The following is a 23875-nucleotide window of genomic DNA, read 5'->3' on the forward strand; positions in this document are numbered from 1 at the left end:
AGGAACGGTTTCCATTACCTTTGAAAATTTCTAGAAGGGATAATGAACTGTCAGGGTGCCCCTTACACAATCATTCTGACTTACCTGACTGTCCTTTGTTCTGGGGGGGAGGGGGGGGTCCTGCTTTATTTTCCAAACCTCTCTGCCATTTATTTTTAAGCAGCATTTTGTTGACTGTTTTGTTTCTTGCCAAAATTGGATGAGGGAGCAAAAATGCTTAGAAATTTTAGAGAAGTTGGTCTGAAATATATGAAATGATTCCCTGAATCAGTTTACCATTCTCATAACATTTTTATAACCTCTGCAGCAGAGGGTGCAAAAACTACATCTCTACCCAAAGGTGAATTTAAAATCTCATTTTTACATCCTCTGGGAGGTTCTGAGAACGCAGCTAGGGAACCTCCTCAACACAACATCAATGGCAACAGCCCTGATTGCAATATCTAAATAGTCATATGCACACTTTAAACAATTAGTGACCTAAGAAATAGAAGATAGTTGTTGTTTTCCTTCGGCTTTTCCCAGTTAGGGGTTGCCACAGCGAAACTCCGGTCCACTAATGATTGGCAGTAGACTGTTACGGTGCCGAGGTGCCAGCTCAACACTCAACCTTCAACGAAGGCATGCCCATTCACGCATGTCTTTCGAACGCTACTTGACCGCGGGGAGGACATGCAGACTCCACACAGAAGGCACTCCAGCCGAGAATCGAATGGGAGAACCTCTTGCTGCGAGGCGAAAAAGCTACCGCTGCACCACCACGGCTTTATGACAGTAAACCATACAAAGCAGAATTTTCCTCACAGGGAAGGATCTACAGGTAACATTCCACATACTTTAGCATATGAGCTTGACAATTCAAAATTATAAAAATTAAAGGTGCAGAAGCATATATTTTTTCTCCCAACTTTCATTTGTTTTACCATCCTTGTCAAAAGGGGAATGATCAAAATGCCTAGCAGCAGCTGGACTGACTAAAGCTATAGCTGCCAGTCAGGTTTGTGATAAGTGTGCAGAAATATGAAAGACTGAGGAACTTTGCACATTCTGTTTGCTTTCTTAGGTGCATCAGCCTGGCTATCACGGAAAGCACAGGCTGTGACAAACACATCCTCTAATGCTGGCAGCACTGGTGAGGATGGAAGAAGGTTCTGGGAATTCCAGTTTTAACATTTCATGGTATTTTCTGAGGGAATGATAAACTTCAGGATTCTCACACGTAACACTGGCAAATTCTGGAAATAGTCTCAGAGAAAGAGGATCCATGACAGGGAGATTCAGATAAGATGCTCTCCAAAGAGTCTGAATTAGAATTCTGAGAAGAAAAACCTTCATCTATCTCATCACATTCCTCTCCAGATTCAGTTTCTTAAATCTCTTCAGGAATAAAGGAATCTGATAAGAAGGGTCAACAGCATGTACAAGACCATGAGCCAGACTTAATAAAGCAGTCCTGTCCAGTGAATCTGGAACAGGGGAAGTGCATTCTTTCTGACAGGAAAGATCAGACAAACAGGTTTACTAATGGCAGCAACAGCTTCCAGGGAAGGGCAAAACATTCTGGCTAAGCAGGGGCACCTTCCTTTCCCGTATCCCAACACTGGCAAATTGTCTCTCCCTTGCCCATTGAGGGGACCCCAACAGATGAAGAGAGCATGGCTAACCTCCAGTCTATAGTGGCTGTATTGGCAACACTAGAGGGATCCAGGTGGAAAGATGAATGGTCTATTGAACCAGCTTTGGTCACAGAAGTCACCCACTACAGCCTGAGGCCAACTGCTAGCCGGATGTGGTGGCAAATATCCTGGGGCAGTGAACGCAATGGCCACAAGGATAGCAACAAGTTAAGGGATCACCTAACAAAGTAGCTTGGGTTGATTTTATATTAGGAGGTTGCCCATGTTTGAAGTGGTTAGAGAATGCAGCAAGATTTTTACCTTTCCTGAATGAGAAAAGACATCTGTCACCCAACATTTCACTCAGTCTAGTGTCACATGGCAAGATGGACCAGTGATGTTGTACAATATTCATTAGTACATTGGTGTTACGCCCATAAGTGGTTATTAATCTGAGGGACCCACCACCTCTATCACACTTGTCTTTATAAAGAAGAAGGTCCTCACGCTCCATATTATCACGTTTCTTGTGTAAGACTTGACCCATTTTATAACCTCTGTCCCTAAATCTAAGAACTAAATCATCCCTAAAATGTGTACAGGTGTTTCTATAGGAACAAATGCATTTCATTCTCATGAATTGAGATTTGGGGATGTTCTTACAGATATGGGGTGGATGGAAACTGGTAGCATGGAGAAGCAAATTATTTTCGGGAAATTTCCGATAGACTTCAGTGGTCAACGTGTGGTCAGATGCATTTTAGGGATGATTTAGTTCTTAGATTTAGGGACAGAGGTTATAAAATGGGTCACGTCTTACACACAAAACATGTGGTAGATAATATGGAGCGTGAGAACCTTCTTCTTTATAAAGACTAGTGTAATAACCAATTATGGACGTAACACCAATGTACTAATGAATATTGTACATCACTGGAACATCTTGACATGTGACACCAGACCAAGTGAAATGTTGGGTGATAGATGTCTTTTCTCATTCAGGAAAGGTAAAAATCTTGCTGCATTCTTTAACCACTTCAAACATGGGCAACCTCCTCATATAAAATCAACCCAAGCTTTTGTTAGGTGATCCCTTAACTGGTTGCCATCCTTGTGGCCATTGTGGTCACTGCCACAGGATATTAAAAACTAAAAGCTTCAGCAGTCAAAATACCCCTCAAGTCTAAGATATTCGATTTTTTGCTAATTGCACTTCTGATTGGGTGATTTATCTAGCTAGTTGCAGTTGTTCAGCATTCTGTATAGGGCAAACTTCCAGACCCCTTAAATTCAGAATTTCTGAACATCTTAGCGAGATCAAACATCATAAAGAAACTAATGCCCTCTATAAACATACCCTGATACATAAAAATGCTTTAATTTCACCATCATTGATAAAATTATGAGACCCAGAAACATCACACTGATGAAGGCTATGTAACTATACAGCCGAAACCGATTTGTTTTTTTGATAAGAATACTTTTAATAAAGTATTTACTTGGTGCCACTGTATGCTGGTCTTTCTACTTCTTTATGTAAGGAGAACAGACCATGTGACTGGCAGTGTGCCCCATGGTCAAGCCAAAAATGATTCCTCTTTCCCAAGGAAATTAAGTAGCACAAGCCAGTAAAATTTCAAGAGTAGTATAAAGAAAATTTTCCCAATAAAAAGCACTCCACTACAATTTACCAGCCCCCAAAAGTAATTTAAACACTATTTATACACAGAAAAAAATATTTTAGAACGTTTAAGTAAACTTTTAAACTGTCAAATACAGAAGTGCATTCCTGTTTAAAAGTACAGAAAAGTTTTGTGACATTGAACAGCAACACACATTCCAAACTTAAAACATACTTCAAAAAACAGGAAAGAAAATTTAAACAAAAAATATGTTGAAGTTTTCTACCTAAAGAAATTTATTTGCCAAGCAATGCAACATCACCACTCGACCACAGATCCTCAAAAGCATGCAGAGGAGTACTCTCTTCGGTGGCAGGAAGGCTCTGAAGGGTTTAGCACCCAAACCTATCTTTTGGTTAGCTCAGCTCACTCCAACAGTTTGGGCAAGTGGAAGGTGCCCTGAAGTTTTGGGAGCAGGACAGCTGCCACACATGGTATAACCTATATAGCTTAGGCTACTGCGGCAGTGATCAATATAAAGAAGATATATACGTATGCACTGTGCTGCTGTACATGTATTACATGCCATAGTTCACACACTAATACCATCCTGTCACACTATATATATTCATGCTAAGCTATGTGGTGCTCCAACTTACTGCACTAATGAAGTGCCCGATGTTACACATTACATAAAGCAGCAAAGCAAGTGGACATGAGAGGGAAACAGTTTTTTTCCCCTCTGGATTGTGACCCGTTATTTGGCTTTGGCTTCTGAAGTCACGAAGAGTGGTCAAGCTCCAAAATGGGGAGCACAATATTTCTGTAATGAATAGACACCACTGGGAGCATCTGCTGAGGTAACCTTATGAGGAGCTCAATATAAAGTAGACACCTGGCACAGTCTTGCCAAGACAATGACTGCTGCCTACTGGAACTAACATTCCAGTGAGCACTGCAGGCACCACTACAGGGACCTGTAGAGGTACCAATGAGAAGACAAGTTCAAAACAGAATGTTTCTGTGTAAGCACGCAGGACAAGTCATTGCGCTGTTATTTTAGATGCAGTTAAAAAGACCTTGTAGGACACACAAGCCACAATGTTGCATTTTTTTTTTTATGTTTTCACTCTCAACAGCAGGCTTAGGAGAATAAGTTGCCTGTTCCGGAGGAGAATGCTGAGCCTCTCCAGACACATAAGAACAGGATTACTGTCATTTTAATAACCTATCAAAGCATTAACATTAAATAGTACTATATTTCTTTAAAGGTAACTGTAACAATTATATGTAACATTACCACATCCAGTCCAACACTATCTGTTGGCATGTTATCCACATACACAAAAGGACAAGTTAAAGGAATCCACACATTCCACATTTGAAGATTAATGGCAATACAACATGCCTACTGCCACATGATGCCCGAGATGTAGGGCTGATGGCCCAGTAAAACTACATCCACATTGCCAAAGAATAAGAGGTCTTACATCATGCACAACATGCATCCCATCATATTAACCATGCATCAGACCACTGGATGCTCATGTAAATGCCACATCCAGATGGCATACCCATGCCATTAAAATTATACTAGCTCTGTCCCACACTAAATTTCAGCTTACATGTCTGTGTTACGAACACTGTCTTGTCTGCCTTTGGTATACCACAATGGCACAGTATGCCTGATGGCCAGCAACACAGCCCATGTCCATGTGGCTTGTCTTTATTCCCCTCCCACATGACAAATTCACAAGTATAAAGACAGAAATACAGACAGACCCTCCTATACACACATCTTTCACGGACTGTTATGGCCAATAACATCATCCTGACAAAGCTGTTATAACCCCCTCCCAAGCCAAGTAGTACAATGCTATTTTACTCCTGTACAAACATCCTTCAGTTTGGACATATGACAATCTACACCTAGTCAGAGATAAGGATCCTAGTATAAATGCATATCTAGCAGTTGTTTAGTCCACCTGTAGATACCTGTAAGGTTCACCATTGGACAACGGCAGCACAGAAATGTTTTTTCTCTCTCTCTTTGCTGCTATCCTGCTTTTATCATTTTTAATTTTTTTCCTTTCTGTTTCTCCCCATTTGTGTTACCATATTCCTGTCAGTCACAGTTGTGCCTGTGGTGCAGTACCAGTTCCTGTTCTGCCATTCTGCCCATAAATCTTATGCCAGCTCAACACATGCCTCCAGGCCTACCACTTAATCAGGTGATGGGGTTATAAGGTTGGGAGGTTACCTGGAAGTGTCATCAGTTGCCTCTGATGGTTGGTCACCAGAGGAGACTGTTGTAGTCCCATCTGGTAACATCATCAGTGGATCATAGTTTGTTACCCAGGAGCTGGAGGAAGTGATGGTGGATTTTGTGAACTGATGGCTTGATGTCCACATTAGCTGCCTGGAGAGGGTCTTTGTGTGAACTGCAGAGGCTCCACTACCTGGCAATTCTTTGAGTGTAATCTGAGGCAGGACCTAGCATGGATGTTGGTGACAGACTTCTTCTAAGGGCTCCACCACAGGTAAATTGATTAAAAGCTGGATTATCACAATATTTCCCAAACATGGTGTTCTCTTTCCTTGTGTGTCACCTCCCTATCCTCCTCCCTTGTTTGTTTCCCAGTCCTCATCATCACCATATGTCCTCCATCTGTCAGTATATCTACTGTCAACCCCCCCCTTTGTGTCAGATTCTATTGTTCAGCTTTGTCATTGTATTATTTATTTTATTTTACATTTGTTGACCGGGAGTGTCCAGCTGAGCTAATGCCCGTTTTCTGTGGAGACACGGCGAGAAACGCTCCAAGGACATACAATGCAATAAAAATAGCAATAGAGAATTTTGGTAGTTAAAATACGTAAGCTACACACATGTATACCGTTGACAGATAAAACAGTACTATAAACAAAAAGGAGAATGTTAAAAATGTAGAATAAGTTGTATGTTTTGGTTTAAAAAGAGAGTTGAGTAAATATAAGGTTTTGTATGCAGAGTAGCAGAAACTTAAAAGGCTATATATGAATTTCAGGGAACAGAGTATAGAAGCAGCTTTAGAGGTAGCATAGGATGAAGTAGTTAATGGTAAGTTTTAGTAAGTTCATTTGGCTGTACTATAAAGGTAGGTTATAATCAGGGAGGGTGAGTATAAAGGCAGGACCTGTGTTTTTTAAAGTGGTCTTTGGTTGCCAGCTTAAATTGTTTGGGGTGAGTCAGGGTCCTTATTTCTAGTAGGAGTTTGTTCCATGCAATAGAGGAATGGCAGCTATATGTTTGTTTGTGGGACCCTGCATCCATAACATAACTCAAGCATCTTTCCATCCCAACTTCTCCAGCCATCCAGCCTTGTTGAGAATCAAAACTGGGCACCTGCCCCCACAAATGAATATACCTTTCCTTTCTTTTCCCACTCCATCACTTTCCTCCCCTATGCCACTACATATGTTTCCTCTGCTTGCTCTTCCATCTTTCTGACTTTCCTATACACTGTTCTTATTCATCATTTCAGTGAATAAAACCTACTAGGGACACTGCTGTAAAAACATCTGAAAGTTCAGAATAACTCCCTTATTTACAGAAAACAAACATATAGAGCAGTCTCTACCAGTGTCCATGTCCCTTGGATGACCTCCTACTGATAAGAAGGCTACATGGTGACAGACACAGTTGATGCAAGGGGCTGGAAAAGTCTGCCCAGGGAAAGAATGGGCTCATGAATCCACGTGAGGTGAGTCTTGCCTTTCTAGATAGCTGGACATGCTAGCATAAAAGACCCAGCAACTAATTCCACTGTATCACTGTTCACTGTAATATTCTCACATGAAACCAGACTGTGTAAACAGATGCTGCCATGAGAGGTAACCACTCGAGACACAGCACTGCTGTCACCTATACATTTTTTAGAATTGATGACATTACTTAATGCATGCAGAATTCTGTTCTGTGGGGGAAAAAGCTCAGCAAGACAGTGGAGAACATTCAATAACACCTACACTAAAGTATGCATTAAGTGTACACCATACTGAATAAATAGACAACACAAGCATACATTCACACCTTCTTCATTCTAATTTTAGTTTTCTTGTGGATTTTCTTGTAACCATAAAAATCGAGGAAGATTCATAAACGTTGCCACAATGCGGAGACTTCGTTTACATTTAGTCTAATCTTAATGAGTGAACAGACCGTACAAAAACGTGGCAGAGATGTTTTAGAATACAGACTGCCTACACTTAGTGCAGGTGTTCATAAATCCGGTCCAGTGTTACTATCCTGCATCACATGAATGCAAAAGACTACAAGGGCATCTTCTGGGGATTCAGGGGGTCCACCATTATGCATTAAAACTGAAACACAACTTGGAGGTAGTCCCGGGAGACTTTCAGACTGTCCATTATGGGAGACAGCAGCAGCTAGTCATCCAGGTATGGAAACACCATAGTCTTCTGCAGTGTTTGATACACTGCAACCTCCACCATACATCTGGTGAATACCCAGGAGCTAAGGAGAGGTCAAATATAAGGTATAACCATTGATAATGAACATCTCCTAAGTGGAAGAGAAGAAAAGTTCAGTTGCGTAAGTAAACTTCCATAACTGCAGAAGACTGAATATCAATGCTATAGTAGCCTAAGCTATATGGATTCTGCCCTGCCAAGGACATAAGTTGGCCAGCTTCCAATGCTTCAAGGCATCTTCCACATGCCCAAACCATTAGCCAGTTTGACCTGAGCCGACTAAAAGACAGATTTGGGTGCCAAGTCCTTCCTACCATACCAACAGAGACAGGGAGGCTAAAGCCTTGAGGACAATTCTACGAAAATAAAAGTCCACACCTGGGCATGCAAAATATACAAAAATAAGTGGGGGAGGGAGTTGCTACTACAGCAATGATAATTTAAACATCTACTGTTATGGTAAATTTACATATACAATTGTACTATGTTCTTTTTATCACTGCTGCAGAAGCCTAAGCTATACAGATGGATTATCACAGCTTACAAAGCCTGGGAGGAAATAGGATGGAGGGCCAGGAGCCCCTGGAGAATAGCCCTAGCAAAGTCTGCCCTAGACCTTATACAAGCCTTTAAGCCAAGGCACTAGAGAAGGGATTTGAAGACTTCTATTTTAATAAATGGTGAAGATTTCCTGGTCGCTTCTTCTTTGTGGTTTTATAAAAAAACAAAACAAGTCTTCACTCCACGGTAGTAGACTCTTCTCCATTAAGGAGAAACATGCGTGCATCACATGTACATACCCCAATGTGGATGCAAAGACATTCTATAGTCACGTGCGGAATTTAAACTAGCACTTCAGTTAGGAGAAGGGTTAAGTCTGTGTGTGTGTACATGTGGCCGTTTGGTTTAAAAAGAAGGTAGGTGTAGGTGTACGTGTGTGTCTGTGTAGTTTAAACCAGGCTTCTGTATGCGAGAGAAAGGTGTGTGCACGTGCTCGTGTATGTATGTGTATGGTACTTAAATTTGTCATTTTGTTTGTATGAGAGATAAAGTGAGTGTGTTACTGTGTGAGAGAGTAGCTGTGTGGATGAGAAAGAAGGCGTGTGTCTGTGTGTGATACAAGAGAGTAGGAATGTGTAATTTAAAATAGACTGTAGTTGCTGTATGAAAGAGAAGGTATGTATGCTTTGCTTTGTGAGAGAGTAGGTGTGTGTGTATTGCTGTGAGAGAGTAGGTGTGTGTGTGTGTGTGTGTGTGTGTGAGAGAGAGAGAGAGTGTGCAACATATCTCTCAACTGTCCAAATTTAGTATCATAGTTTTTGTCTGATTCACAAAATTTGTGGTTCTGTGGTAAATTACAGAACTGAAGTCACTAAATTATATATATATATACACACAGGCAAACGCACACACACATATATATATATATATATATATATATAGACACACACACATATATAAACACACACACACATATATACATTATATATACACACACACACACACACACACATATATATATATATATATATATATACATATGCATAAAGACACACACACACCTTTCATACTTCATATCTTTCAGAAATGCACGTTAACAAAATCCTGTTTTTCTAGCAACTTTCTAAGTTAAAAAAGTGCAATATTTAAAACCTATCCCTATTTTTTTGGCCATTGCATGCGCATTATATTAGGCTTTGTCCAGATTTCTTGCAGTAAGAGGTTGACAGGTACTCATACCTCTCAACTGTCCTGATTTTTACCATATATTTTTGGCCTATTCCTCATCAAATTTGTGATTTTCTGGTAAATCACTGACGATTTAAATAACTAAATGTCATACATTTGAGTTTCAGCCTTCCTTTCCTTCAAAAAATCCATGCTATGACAAATGCTTTTATTCTAGCACCTTTATAAATATTTATCTTATAGACTTAGAATCTGCCACTGTTTGGGGGCCATCGTCGCCCCATTATTTTAGGCTTTGTTCAGTTTTCTTGTGCTAAGAGGTTGAGCAGTATGGAGGTATGGTATGTAATGCCCTAGTTGCCAATTATTTGGTACATTTTAAGGGGGGATAGGGGTTCTGCATTCCTTAGTATGTCCTCCTTTGTATAAGATGCTTAGTTCACAGGTAGGTACTGGGCTATTGGCCCTAGGGCCTATATAAGCCTAGCCAAAAAGGTACCCTGGCTTTCGCCACCCAAGAAAATTATTTTCCTGTGCCCCTGTCGAGCAGAGCCACAGAGGTGATCCCCGGGGAGAATTTCCTATTTCCCATCCAATCATCAATATTTTTCTTGAAGACTGCTAATGAGTAGCTTTGTTTGATATAAATAGGTAGTTTGTTCCAGAGTATGGGAAGTCTCTGGGACAGGAATTTATCCCTCCAGCAAGTTCTGTTTATTGTCGTGACAAGGTTTAAGTCCCTAGAGCGTGTAGATCTGAGGGATTGGGATTTCTTTAAGGGGAGCATGTCCAACAGCTCTGGGTCTGACATAGCTTTGTATGTTAGGCAGAGACCGACTCTGAGTAGGCGATATGCGACGGAGTAAAGCTAGAGTTTTTTGAGACGGTCTGAGTAGGGCATCTGTTTGAGGCCAGTATTCCTCTTTGTGAGGTATTTCTGTGGCCTTTCCAGTTGTTGTAGATATCTTGTGAGGTACATACCAAAAGGGGCGTTGTACTCTATAATGGGTCTAATTACGGACGAGTAGAGGGGAACAATGACCTCTTTTTTCCTGGATGAGAAACCTTTTGTGATGAGGTGTGCCACACAGAAGGATTTCCTGACTACTGTGGCAATGTGATTATCAAAGGAGAGACTACTGTCGACCTGTGTCCCAAAGGTCTCATCACACGTTCGGTGTTAAGTAGACTACCACCTATGTGGTAGCTCATGGGTACAGAGTTTTTACCAAAGGAGATGACAATACACTTTTTGGCATTGAGCTTGAGGCCATGGCTTTGACACCAGGCATCTGTCTCAGTGAGGCCTTATTGTAGGATGTCCACATCGTTAGGAGTATCGATTATGGCTCCTAGTTTACAGTCATCTGCGAACTTTGTTAGCCAAGACCTTCTGTGTTAGCCTGTACTTCAGAAAAAAAAAGATATCAAACAGGAGAGGACCCAGGACTGAACTCTGTGGTACTCCACTTGTCACTGGTCTGAAGTCAGATTTGGAGTCTGCTACTTTCACAGTGTGAGTTCCGTTAAGGAGCCAGTTGGCAACCCATCTTGTGACATAGGGATTTATACCTAGTTTAGTGAGTTTATCTATAATCCCAGAGTGGGGGATGGTGTCAAAAGCCTTGGCGAGATCTAGATAGGCTGTGTAAACCACCTTACCCTCGTCTACGGCTTTGGTGACTGCTTCAAAGAAGTCTATCAGGTTTAGGAGACATGATCTGCCTTTTACAAACCCGAACTGGGTGGGGTCAGAGTTTGGAGATTACCAATGTTTTTGTTTATAAGTTCCATGACGATACATTCCATGGCCTTGCAGACCAGGCTCGTTAGACTAATGGGGCGGTAGTTCCCGGGGTCCATGGTGGCTCCCCCTTTGTGGAGTAGGATAACCGCCGCTGTGTGCCATTCAGTGGGCACAAAGCCTGAGGTAAAGCTATGATTGAACATGGTGCTTAGGTGGTTGCCAGTTCATTTTGCAGTTTGTGTAGAACACAACCTGGGATGTTGTTAGGTCCCATGGATGCTGTGTTCTTGGCTTTGGAGAGTGTTTTTTTTTTTATCTGTGTGGCCGTGATTACAGGAACTTTGCATTCTTCCGGTATAGAGATGGGCCCTTTAGGGAGTGAGAGGGGGGTAAAGTTAGCACTGAATCTATCTGCCAGGATGTTGGCAATATCAGTTGGTTCTGTATATTTAGTGCCATTGTGCTGTAACTCAGAGCAGATCAGAGTGTTGCCAATGAGATTCTTGACATAGCTATCGAATTAACAATGAACTTGTCGTTTCTCAGTCATTCTCTACTGCAATATTACCAGCATACAATTTTTTTCTTTAATGGAGCATACGCAATTAATTCTTCAAAGGCAGCAGGCACTAAATTTGTAGATGAAGCACTGAAATGTAAAGTTGTTTGCTAGTAGCAAACTCTTCATTAGTTCTAAATCTCTTTAATGTGGTAATTATTCGGATGAATTTTACTTCTACTGAGATTGTGCTTACTGACTGATACTGGTGGACTGCAATGACAGAAGTTGAGTGGCCTTTTATGGTTAAAATGTTCTGAAAGGAGCAGTTTTGTCATTATTGGGTCATACATTTTGTTTCATTGCTTACTGGAAAAATGTTGAAAACTAAAACACTAACAAGTGGAAATGTTTTCTATGTGCAACCAGCTGTTTTTTGTTTATCAAATGGCACACTGTGTTGTAGAATCTGAAAGCAGTGTTAGTAGCATAATTGCCTTTGGTGCAGAAGGCTGTGGATTCTACTCCCACACCATGTAGATGTACTGCTGATATTGCGGTATCAATATGACTGCTGATTATTTGGTGTATTATAAGAGGGGAATAGGAGTACTACACTCCCAAGCATGTCCTTTGCATGAGATGCCTAGTGGCTATGAACTTGTTGGTTTGTTAGTCATTTCCTATTGCAACATTACCAACTTACCAATTTTTTAATGTAATATAGGCAATTAATTTTTCAAGGGCAGCAGGCACTGAATTTACAGATAAAACATTGAGATGTAAAGTTGTTTGCCAGTAGCAACCTCTTCATAAGTTACAAATTTCTTTAATGTGGAATTATTCGGATGATTTTACTTCCGCAGACATTCTGCATAGCAAGCAATATTGATGGATTAAAGCAAACGTGGAAGAAAGCCAATAAATGGTAACTTGAAAAAAACATAGAGGCCCCTGAGTTGATCACATCACAAGCTCTATACCTCTCAAAGAACTGTACCAGTCACTTGTAAAACCAAAAGTCGTTTTATTTCCAAAAAACAGTAAGCGCTTTCAACTGAATTATACAATGGAGACTTCTTCAGAACTAAAAAGCATTCACTAATCCAGCAATTTATAGCATGACTAACAATAGTTAACTACCAACATTTTTCTCTCTTTTAAAGACATAGCAACATACAAGAACATCTAGCAGTATGACTACATATAACATGCCATACAACTTAAATAATAATACTTTAAATTATGCAGTAGCCCTAACTTGTATGGAAATATATAAAAATATATAAAATGTTGCAAGATAAAGTATAATATATGTAATGTTAAAATATGTGAAATGTGTTGCAGTTCAAGAGCTTTCCTTAAGAACTGGGGTCAGGTAGAGGTACTCATTTATACCTGGTGGTGTGTTGGTCTGCAGCTTTATAATCCAAGCCAGTTCCCCTAGCTCAAGAGACAATTCCCACCAAACATCCCTAGGATGTGTTGGTACTTGTTCCAAAATAGCAAACTTAAAACATGCAAATCCATGACACTGAAGTGAATGCTTACATAGGGAATTACTGATGTTCTCCTTTAAAATTGCATAAAAATGTTCATAAATCCTAGTTTTGAACTTCCTTTTTGTTTCCCTATACAGTAACTTTCACAGGTCTGGCAAAATGAAATATATCAAACCTTTGGTGTTACAATTACCCTTGGCTAAGTTTACTTTATAACCACCTTCCTTTAAAACCATGTTATTAAGTTCCAGAATATAATGACATTGCCTACAGGCACCAAATTCTGTTGTACCTTTAGAAGGAAGGGGTGTTAAATAAATATGTTGTTCAAAAAGTAGCTTCAAATTACTCCGTTTATAAACAAACTTTGGTTCATACCCCAAAATATTCAATATACTGGGATTACCTTTAAATATCGTCCAATTTCTGGAAATAATTTCCCTAACCTCTGCTGTACCTTCACTATATGGAATAACCAAACTATCACTATGTTGACTATAAGATTTGTCCTTTATAATAGTGTCTGTCAAGTTGCTTTCGCCTAGTAATGGCTTAAATTTGGTACCCCATCTTGCCATCACTTCAGATTTGATAAATCCCAAAAGGTTAATAGGGTAACCTCTATTAACAAACGTGTCTGTAATAATATCTACTTCTGATTTAAAACTTACTATATCTGAACACATACGTGCTGCTCTCACCAATTGTCCCTTATATATATTTCTGGTCGTAAAATTGGGATAACAGCTCTTGCAGTCCAAATAATTATTTGAAAAAGTATGTTTCCTAAAAATTCTGGAGCTAAATGTCCCCTGTATATTGTTTTTTAAGTGTCATGTCCAAATAGTCAATCATACTATCTGAATTTGTTGATGTGAATTTAAAATATTCACTCACCCCATTTAGATGCTCCAAAAATAGGCTCGGTTGATTGTCAGTCTCTTTCCAAAGAATAAAAATGTCATCCAAAAATCTCAAGTACGTGTGCCATTTCAAGGGGAAATGTGTAATGAAAACAAATTTACCTTCTCAAGCATATAACACCATATTCGCAAATAGGGGGGCACAACTTGACCCCGCTGCCACCCCTTTAAGCGGTTTGTAATATTCCCCTTCAAACAGAAAAAAATTATTCTTGAGGAGGAACTCCATAGCAATCACAATCTGGCTTTATAATTTTGATAGCATCATTGGCTCTAAGTTCTTGCATTAAGTCATGTTCAGCTCTAGTTAAATTTATTTCTACTTCTATAACCTTTACTATATGAAAGGGCTGAATGCACCTCTGTTATGCAGACATTCTCAAATGCTTGAATCAGGGGGCATAAGGGCAGGTTAAAACAGCTCTTTCTTTTTAATATGTTATTTGCTTCAGAAATTCTCTTATTACCCTGGTCTTGGAACATTAAGCTGAAGTTTAACTTTCTAGTAAATAACTTTGAGTTCGGTAACCATGTCAACCGTACTAATTTTGAAAGTATAAATTTGAAACCTTTGGTGAAAAGTGTAAAAAATATTTCATCTAATTCTAAGGATGTATAATTAAAAAATATTAAAACCCTCATAGGGTGTTTAAAATGTCACTGCATTCTATAACTACATTAGTGGATGTAGTACTAATATTTATTTCTATGTTTTCCCCCTGCCTCTCATGGAGCTCTGTTGTGGATTCCTGGGCAATAAAAAAAAAACCTGTTGTCTGTTATTGTTATAAAAACGTTCTGACCCTCGAAGTGGTGGATATTCATCATCATAGTTGTTACCATTAATATTTCTGTCTGTGCAGTGTTCATTCTGAAAATTATTAATAGAATCACAGTATACTTCAGGCTACCTCCTCTTGTTCGTTATCCAATCCATGTGCTTGTACTTCATTACAGTTAGTCTCAGCATTACTCTTAGCATAGGATTTAGGAAAGGGGTATGCTTTGTTATTTGAATAGTCTTGAGCATCTCTACTCAGTTTGTCTCTCTTCTAATCTGAATTAACAGAAACAGTTTTCTACTCTTGTAAACATACTGCCATATTTAGCAGCATGATGTGCAAAAAGTAAGTCACTAATAATTTCCTCATTAAGCTTTTCTAGTTCACAAAACAATTCACTAATTCGTTTGTCATTACATTTAACAATGAACTGCATTAACTTAAAACCAAAACCATCAAAAAGTGACAACAGTTCATCTATTTCAGTCACCTACTGAAAGCCCATTTGGAAATTTGTATATTATTGGTTCCCTAGGTACATGCTTGTTTTTTAGGCTTTCATTTAAATAAATGTTACCACACTGGAGATTCTGTACCTTAAAGAGCATTTGCTCTAAGTTCTTCATCTTCCTCTCCAGTGTTTTAGAGTGCTTGTGGTCATAAATTCTTGAAGTCTGACCTTGAAAAACAATATCCCTGTAAATCCAGTCTCTGGAGTTAAAATTAGGGTTATTAACAGTGGAAATGTCTGACTCACTTGTCTGCCTGGTGTTGTTTATTGTTGCTGAGCTGTTGGAAGCTCCATTTCCACTACCATTAGTAAAATCTGTCTGGTTCAACAAAAGCGTTAGAATTGGATGTGTTGTCTTCCTTTTTAGTCTCAGTGCATTCTGGGATTTGTAGTCCGTCAATTTTTCTTCTCCAGGGCATTAACCTGTTGTGAAAGCAGGGCTACAATTTGAGTTAACTGACACTCTGTAGAATTACCATTACTGCTTGAAAGATTGCCCAAGATATGTGAAGAAGGCTGCCCAGTTGTTTGACTATTGTTCATGTCCTTAAAATTAAGCTGTGTTCACAAAAAAAAAAAAAAATGAATTTCCAATAAGAAAAGTACTCTATATAAAATGAAATAGTACTGTCCATTTTCATCTTTATGTAAGGATGAAGTCTTATCTGTGACGAAAACGTATATTAAATGGAGTGTTAATGTATGGTGTTTTCTGTGCTGTGCTGTGCTAGGTTTGAATAAACTTTTTGTCTTGCTGTGGTCGTCCTGGTGACTTTCCTTACAACCTTTATTATACATTTCCACAAATTATTATAACAGTTCCGGTATCAGCCGTGTGCTCTACAATCCACGTAATGAAACCACAAAGAAAGTACAGTTTTGTACCTACCATAAATGTAGATGTCCGAGAGGCATGCATCTGCAGTCCTAACAAATGGGTTGTCCTGCCTCAGGCAGCCCTTCGGTCGGCCGGATTCCAAAGTCTGGGTCTGGCCTCGGCTGATGTCGCACTTCACCCGACGTCACTGCTGCTGTCAATTGGGTATAAAGGCATCAGCCAATGCCATTTTCCTCAGTGTTTCTTGCCCCAGATGCCAGGTGCCCTCTAGGAAGGCTAAATTTGGATAAATGCAAATGATTCCAAGCAGTAGAGAGCACACAAAAAATAAACATGTATGTACATATATACAAACAAATACACCATAATAGATTCCCCCAGCTAGCTACAAGATGGGCAAATACCCTAGGAGTACCACAGAGGGGAAGGAGGGTGGGTAATCCTGACTGCAGATGCATGCCTCTCGGACATCTACATTTATGGTAGGTACAAAACTGTACTATGTCCTTCAAGGATGCATCTGCAGTCCTAACAAATGGGTAGAATACCATAGCCAAACTGGGGGAGGAGGCACTAAGAAGATTATGGTGTAGTTAAGATCCCTTGCAAAACAGGAGTGGCAAAACCTGCTCGGGATCTGGAGTATAAAGGCAGATTATAATGTTTGGCAAATGTATGCACGGAGCTCCAAGTAGCAGCCTCTAAAATGTCTTTGGTACCCACTCCTCGTAAGAAAGCTGTAGTAGTGGCTGTAGCCCTTGTGGAGTGAGGTCTGATGTTTTCTGGAGTTGTCTTCCCATGAAAGGAGTTACAAAATCTAATGCAATTTCCTATCCATTTTGAGATTGTCTGTTTTGAAATTGCTTTTCCTTCCATTCCTGCTGCATATGCTACCAGAAGCTGGTCAGTTTTTCTATTGTTCTTGGTTCTGTCCAGGTAGTAGCGCAATTGCCTGTGTACATCCAAGGTGTGCAGTAGTCTTTCCCCCTGTTCTGTGGGTTGGGGAAGAATGTTGGTAGGTGGATTGCTTGGTTCAATGATACCCTGGAGACCACCTTTGGCATAAAAGTAGGGTTAGTTCTCAAGGACACTCTATCCTGATGGAAGATAAGGAAGGGCTGTACTGCCATTAATGCCTGTAATTCAGAAACCCTTCTTGCTGAAGTGATTGCAAGCAGGAAAGCAGTTTTCCAAGATAAGAACTGTAATTCTGCTGTTGCTGCTGGTTCAAAAGGGGGAGGTGTTAACTTTTCCAGCACAAAGTTCAGGTCCCATGTAGGCAGAGGTGGCTTTCTTGGAGGCTTTACATTTTTAATTCCTCTCAGAAACTGCCTGAGTAGAGGATGAGAGAAGACTGGAGGATCCATGTTGTATTCTGCTGAAATTGCTGATGCATGAATCTTGATGGAGGAGTAAGACAGGCCATTGTGGAAAAGTTCTGCTAAATATTCCAGGATGTTAGCTATGTTTGCCAATGATACATTTTCTCCTTTTGCTGCGCTCCAAATGAGGTATCTTTTCCATTTTGCTGAATAAGTCTTCCTTGTGGAGGGTCTGCGAGTCTCCAGGATAATGTCTTTAACCCTCTGAGATAAATTTGGGTTATTTTGTTTCATGTAAGATTCCAAGCAGCTAGCTGCAGTGTTTTCAAGTTTGGATGCAGGATCTTGAAGTTGTTCTGTGTTAGCAGCAGAGGAACTAGAGGTAGAGGCCATGCGTGTGTCCGAGACATACTTCTCAGAAGTGGGTACCAATGCTGCCTCGGCCAGTCTGGAGCTATCAGTATGATCCTTGGGTGATCTTCTTTGATCTTCAGTAGCACTTTGTGCATCAAAGGTAGAGGTGGGAATGCATATGCTGTTAGGTTTTCCCAACTGAAGGATAGGGAGTCCACCTTTCAAGCAAGTGGGTGGTATGTCCTTGTGCAGAATTTTCTCAATTGGTGGTTGTGTGGGGATGCGAACAGGTCTATTTCTGGTAGCCCCCATTTCTCTGTAATGGTTTTGAAGATGTCCGGATGCAGCATCCATTTGTGGGCATCCGGGGTAGTTCTGCTTAATGTGTCTGCTAATATATTTTCTTTTCCTGGCACAAATAAGGCCTGGAGCTGAATGTTGAGGTTCAGGGCCACATTCCACAGGTCCATTGCCATCCGGCATAGAGGGTATGAATGCGTGCCTCCCTGCTTGTTGATATACCACATAACTGTGGTGTTGTCCGCCCTTATCAGCAAATGACCCTGTTGAAGAAAAGGTCTGAATGTCTGAATTGCCTGTTTCACTGCCAGCATCTCTTTTTGATTTATGTGTAGGTTCAGCTGGTCCTGTGCCCATAGGCCTTGTATACACTTGTCTGCCATGTGTGCCCCCCAACCGAGGTCTGAGGCGTCCGTGGTGATAGTCTGGCTTGGGTGAGGGCTGTGGAAAGGCAGTCCTTTGTTCAACTGACAGGCCTGAGCCCACCACAGGAATTCTTGCTTCAGGCATGGAATTATTGGAATTTGGGTTTCTAGGCTGTGCTTGTGCTGAGACCATAAATTCCGTAGGTACCATTGTAACTTCCTCATATGCAGTCTGGCATGTGGGATCAATATTATGCAGGATGCCATGTAACCCAGAGCTTGCAGGATTTTCCTTCCTGTAAGCTGGTTCTGCGTTGTTAATGCCTTGAAATAGAGTGGTAGTAGTTTTTGCTTTTCTGCTGTGAGAAATGCCATTTGATTTGATGTGTCCAGTTCTGCACCCAAGAATGTAATCCTTTGGGATGGTACCAGCCTTGACTTTTTTATGTTGACTGTGTATCCCAAGGCCTGCAGTAGGTGAATAACCTTTTCCAAATCTTTTGTTAATTTGATCTTGTTGTCCGCATGTATCAGGCAGTCGTCCAGGTATGGATAAATTTGAATTCCCTGAAGCCTGCAATGAGCAATTACTGATGCCAGGCATTTCGTGAATACTCTGGGCGCAGTAGATAAGCCAAAGGGCAATGCTGAGAATTGATAATGCTCTGATCCTGCAAGAAATCTGAGGTATCTTCTGCAATCTGGTCAAATAGGGACATGCAGGTATGCCTCCTTGAGATCTAGAGTCACCAGCCAAGCCTCCTTGCCCAGCATGGGAAGAAGGTGCTGTAGGGTCAGCATTTTGAATTTTGGAACAATGAGATATGTGTTGAGAGCGGACAGGTCGAGAATAGGCCTCCATTGGTTTTCTTTTCTTGGCACCAGGAAAAGTCTGGAATAAAATCCTTGTCCTTGTTCCATAGCCGGTACCTTTTCTATAGCTCTCATCCTTAGTAAGTGGTTGATTTGTCCTAGAGCGTTTGTCTTTTGGTTTGGTGGTAGGTTTGGCATTCCTCTCTTCCTTGGTAGAGTATGGAAGTGAAACCTGTAACCTTTGTCTATTGTCTGTAAAATCCATTTGTCTCCTGTAATGTAATGCCAGTTTACTGAAAATAAGGCTAGCTTTCCGCCTAAGGGTGCTTCCAGTTGTTCCCTGGTAGGCGGTATCAGAGCCAAGTCACTGTGACTGTCCTGTGGAAGCGGTAGTAGCTGGATCTGCGGCAGTACTTCTCTGGTTGTTAGGCTGCCACTGACGTCCCCTGTAGGCACCTCTGGATTTACCTCTGCCTCTTGAGCGCCTATTTCTGCCTCTCTGTGCTCTGGTGTCTGGAAAGGACCAATTCTTCGAAGGCCAATTTCTACTAAACCTAGGAGGCTGGACCTGTAAGAAGTCCTTGACTGTTTGGACAGATTTTGCTTTTTCCTCCACCTTCTTTAACACTTGCTGTGCAGGGGAGCCAAACAAACTGAGTTTCTCCATGGGAGCATCTAGGAGCTTTGACTTTACATGGTCTGGTAAGGAATGCTCTTTTAACCATGCATGCCTTCTGATCACTGTACCAGTCATAGCTGATCTAAAGGAAGCCTCCAGTGCATCATAGCCGCATTTTAAGGAATGATTACTGACCTGCTGAGTGTTATGTACCAAATCCTGAAGGGACTTACGGTCTATAGGTTCAGGAGAGGATAGTTTTTTATTTAACTGATCTAACAAAAATTCCTGATACTGAATCATGTGGAATTGACAGTTTAAAGCCCTAGCCGAAAGAGTAGCAGAAGTATAAACTTTTTTATCCCATCTCTCTAATGCTCTTGATTCTCTCTCAGAGAGGAGGGGGGTTTTGGCAGTTGCTACAGCTTTGGGGCCTTGAGAAATAGTTTCAGGATCTGCAATAGGAGCCTTATACAGGTGATAATGTGTGTCCAGGACCCTGTAGTATCTGTCGGGCTTAGCAGGGGCCGGAGGAAGAGAGTCAGGGGCAGTACAAGCATCATTGAATGCATCATCCACAACCAACTGGAGGAATGGCTAAAGGCCTATGTTGTGGCAAATGCAAAAAGGTCCTGAGCAGTTTCCTAGAATCTGAAAAATCCTGGCCCTGCCATCCGTAGAAACTGGTTCAGGGGGCTCTGCTCTAGGCCTCTTCTCTGTAGGGGGATGTGAGGCCCTGTCAGGGTGAGGTTGGGATCCCTTGATCAAAGAAATGAGATCCTCTGCCAGGCTAAGCATTTGGGAACTAGAGCTATGCCTGTGTGAGGGGGTTTTAGAAGGCAAGGCCTTAGAAGATTTAGCTGCTTTAGCCCTAGAGAAAGCCTTGATAGACATGGATGCAGGGGGCCTAGCAGCTCCACGTGCAGGAGTGGATATGTCTAAAGGAATAGTATCTGATAAATCCTGGGTGCCTGCTACAGCAGGAGAAATTTCAATAGCAGATTCAGCCATGCTGTGTGAGGCCTCGGCTGCAGGAGGAATGCTCTCGGCCGAAGGAAGAACCGAGGACTCTGTTTCAGCCGAAACCGAGACACTCGCGGTTGGCTTAACCGTGGTTTCGGCCGAAACCACGGACCGCGAGTGTCGGTCCTTTTCCTTACGCTTTTTAGCGAATTGTGAAATCGGAGTCTCCGACGGCATTTTGTAAGCAAAAGCGGGGCCAAAAAACTCCTCCGCAAACTCCGACCGACGTCTAAGTGTCCGTCGGTTGAAGGAAGCACAGGCTAGACAAGCTGCTACGTCGTGGTCTGGGCCTAAGCAAGGAAGGCAGTAAGAGTGGAAATCCTTATGAGGTATTTGTTTCCCACAAGTTAAACAATTATTTACTTTTTCTGACATCGGCTGAGGCAAGAAAGAGTCCCCAACGGGGTACTTAGCTTTTTAGAAGTCTTCGGTAGTAGAAATCTCTGGATCTGACCGACCGGCACTTGCGAACAGCTTCTGCTTCGGGCACCGCGCGGCAAGAAAGACTGAGGAAAATGGCGTCGGCTGATGCCTTTACACCCAATTGACAGCAGCAGTGACGTCGGGTGAAGTGCGACATCAGCCGAGGCCAGACCCAGACTTTGGAATCCGGCCGACCGAAGGGCTGCCTGAGGCAGGACAACCCATTTGTTAGGACTGCAGATGCATCCTTGAAGGACATCAAAGCAAACACGGAAAAAAGCCAATAAATGGTAACTTGAAAAAAACAGAGGCCCTCGAGTGGATCACACCATAAGCTCCATACATCTCTAAGAAGTGTACCAGTCACTTGTAAAACCAAAAGTCTTTTTATTTCCAAAAAATAGTTAAGCACTTTCATCTCCGTTATACAATAGAGACTTCTTCACAACTAAAAAGCAATCACTGATCCAGCAAATTATAGCGTGATGAACAATAATTAATTAACAACATTTTTTTCTCTCTTTTAAAGACATAGTAACATACAAGAACATCTACCATATAACAGCTAATATTGGTGGATTGCAATGATAGAAGTCTTGAGTGGCCTTTTAGCTACTGGTTCATACCTTCTGTTTCATTGCTTATTAAAAAAATGTTTAAAGCTACAAATTTAAAACACATTCTAACAAGTGGTGCTGTATTATAGAAGGAATATAATTTAATACAATCAAGAAGGTGAATCAAAAAAACGCATACAAAAATGTGTGCAAGGAGTCTATGTCTTGAAAACAGCCCAAAGGTAAACTTAATCCTCCACTGGCCAAATGCATTTTCTATGAATGTGGGTTTTCATGCATTTTCAATTAATGTGAGTTTTGCCACTTCAATGAATGTAAGTTTCAAGGGCAGAGAAGCTTACTGCTCATGCTAAGTCTGTTTTCATTGAGACACGAACTGGCACGCCACCTAAGTACCATGTTCAATCATAGCCTCACCTCAGGCTTTGTGCCTGCTGAATGGCGCACAGCAAAGTTATCCCACTCCACAAGGGGGGAGCCACCACGGACCCTGGGAACTACTGCCCCATTAGCCTGACGAGCCTGGTCTGCAAGGCCATGGAACGTATCATCATAGAACTTCTAAACAAAGACATTGGTAATCTCCAAACTCTGGATCCCACCCAGTTCGGGTTTGTAAAAGGCAGATCATGTCTCCTAAACCTGATAGACTTCTTTGAAGCAGTCACCAAAGCCGTAGACGAGGGTAAGGTGGTTCACACAGCCCATCTAGATCTTGCCAAGGCTTTTGACACCATCCCCCACTCTGGAATTACAGATAAACTCACTAAACTAGGTATAAATCCCTATGTCACAAGATGGGGTTGCCAACTGGCTCACTGACAGAACCCACACTGTGAAAGTAGTATATTCCAAATCTGACTACAGACCAGTGACAAGTGGAGTACCACAGGGTTCAGTCCTGGGTCCTCTCCTGTTTGAAATCTACTTCTCTGAAGTACAGGCTAACACAGAAGGTCTTTGGCTAACGAAGTTCACAGATGACTGCAAACTAGGAGCCATAATCGAAACTCCTAACGATGTGGACATCCTATAAAAGGGCCTCACTGAGACAGATGCCTAGTGTTAAAGCCATGGCCTCAAGCTCAATGCCAAAAAGTGCATTGTCATCCCCTTTGGTAAAAACGCTGTACCCATGAACTACAACATAGGCGGTAGTATACTTAACACCGAAAGTGTGATAAGAGACCTTGGGACACAGGTGGACAGTAGTCTCTCCTTTGATAATCACATCACCACAGTAGTCAGAAAATCCTTCTATGTGGCACACCTCATCACAAAAGGTTTCTCATCCAGGAAAAAAAAGAGGTCATTGTTCCCCTCTACTCATCACTCATTAGACCCATTATAGAGTACAATGCCCCTTTTGGTATATACCTCACAAGACATCTACAACAACTGGAAAGGCCACAGAAATACCTCACAAAGAGGATTACCGGTCTCAAACAGATGCCCTATGCAGACAGTCTCAAATAACTCCAGCTTTACTCCGTCGCATATTGCCTACTCAGAGGTGATCTCTGCCTAACATACAAAGCTATGTCAAACCCAGAGCTGTTGGACATGCTCCACTTAAAGAAATCCCAATCCCTCCGAGCTACACGCTCAAGGGACCTAAACCTGGTCACCACAATAAACAGAACATGCCGGAGGGATAGATTCCTGTCCCAGAGACTTTCCATACTCTGGAATAAACTACCTATCTATATCAAACAAAGCTCCTCATTACCACTCTTCAATAAAAATCTTGATGATTGGATGGGAAATAGGAAATTCACCCTGGGGATCAACTCTGCGGCTCTGCTCGACAGTGGCACAGAAAAATAATTTTCTTGGGTGGCAAAATCCAGGGTACCTTTTTGGCTGGGCTTGTATA

General features: G+C 41.3%; 1 protein-coding gene across 6 annotated transcripts in view; it reads right to left on the minus strand.

Annotated features, from left to right (window-relative positions):
• The window catches only part of ARMC6 (armadillo repeat containing 6), an 817201-nt gene that overhangs the window by 671490 nt on the left and 121836 nt on the right, over positions 1-23875 (minus strand). Inside the window, exon 1 of one of the 6 annotated variants that reach the window (XM_044053936.1) lies at positions 15611-15788. The exons of the other annotated variants lie outside the window; for them this stretch is intronic. The gene's annotated coding sequence lies outside the window, so the exon portion shown is untranslated. Of the gene's footprint in view, positions 1-15610; positions 15789-23875 lie in introns of those variants that run through there. 6 annotated transcript variants of the gene reach the window in all.

The sequence above is a fragment of the Protopterus annectens genome, chromosome 13.part0 (genome assembly GCF_019279795.1).
Source record: "Protopterus annectens isolate FY-2018-M chromosome 13.part0, PAN1.0, whole genome shotgun sequence".
Classification (NCBI taxonomy): Eukaryota; Metazoa; Chordata; order Ceratodontiformes; family Protopteridae; genus Protopterus; species Protopterus annectens.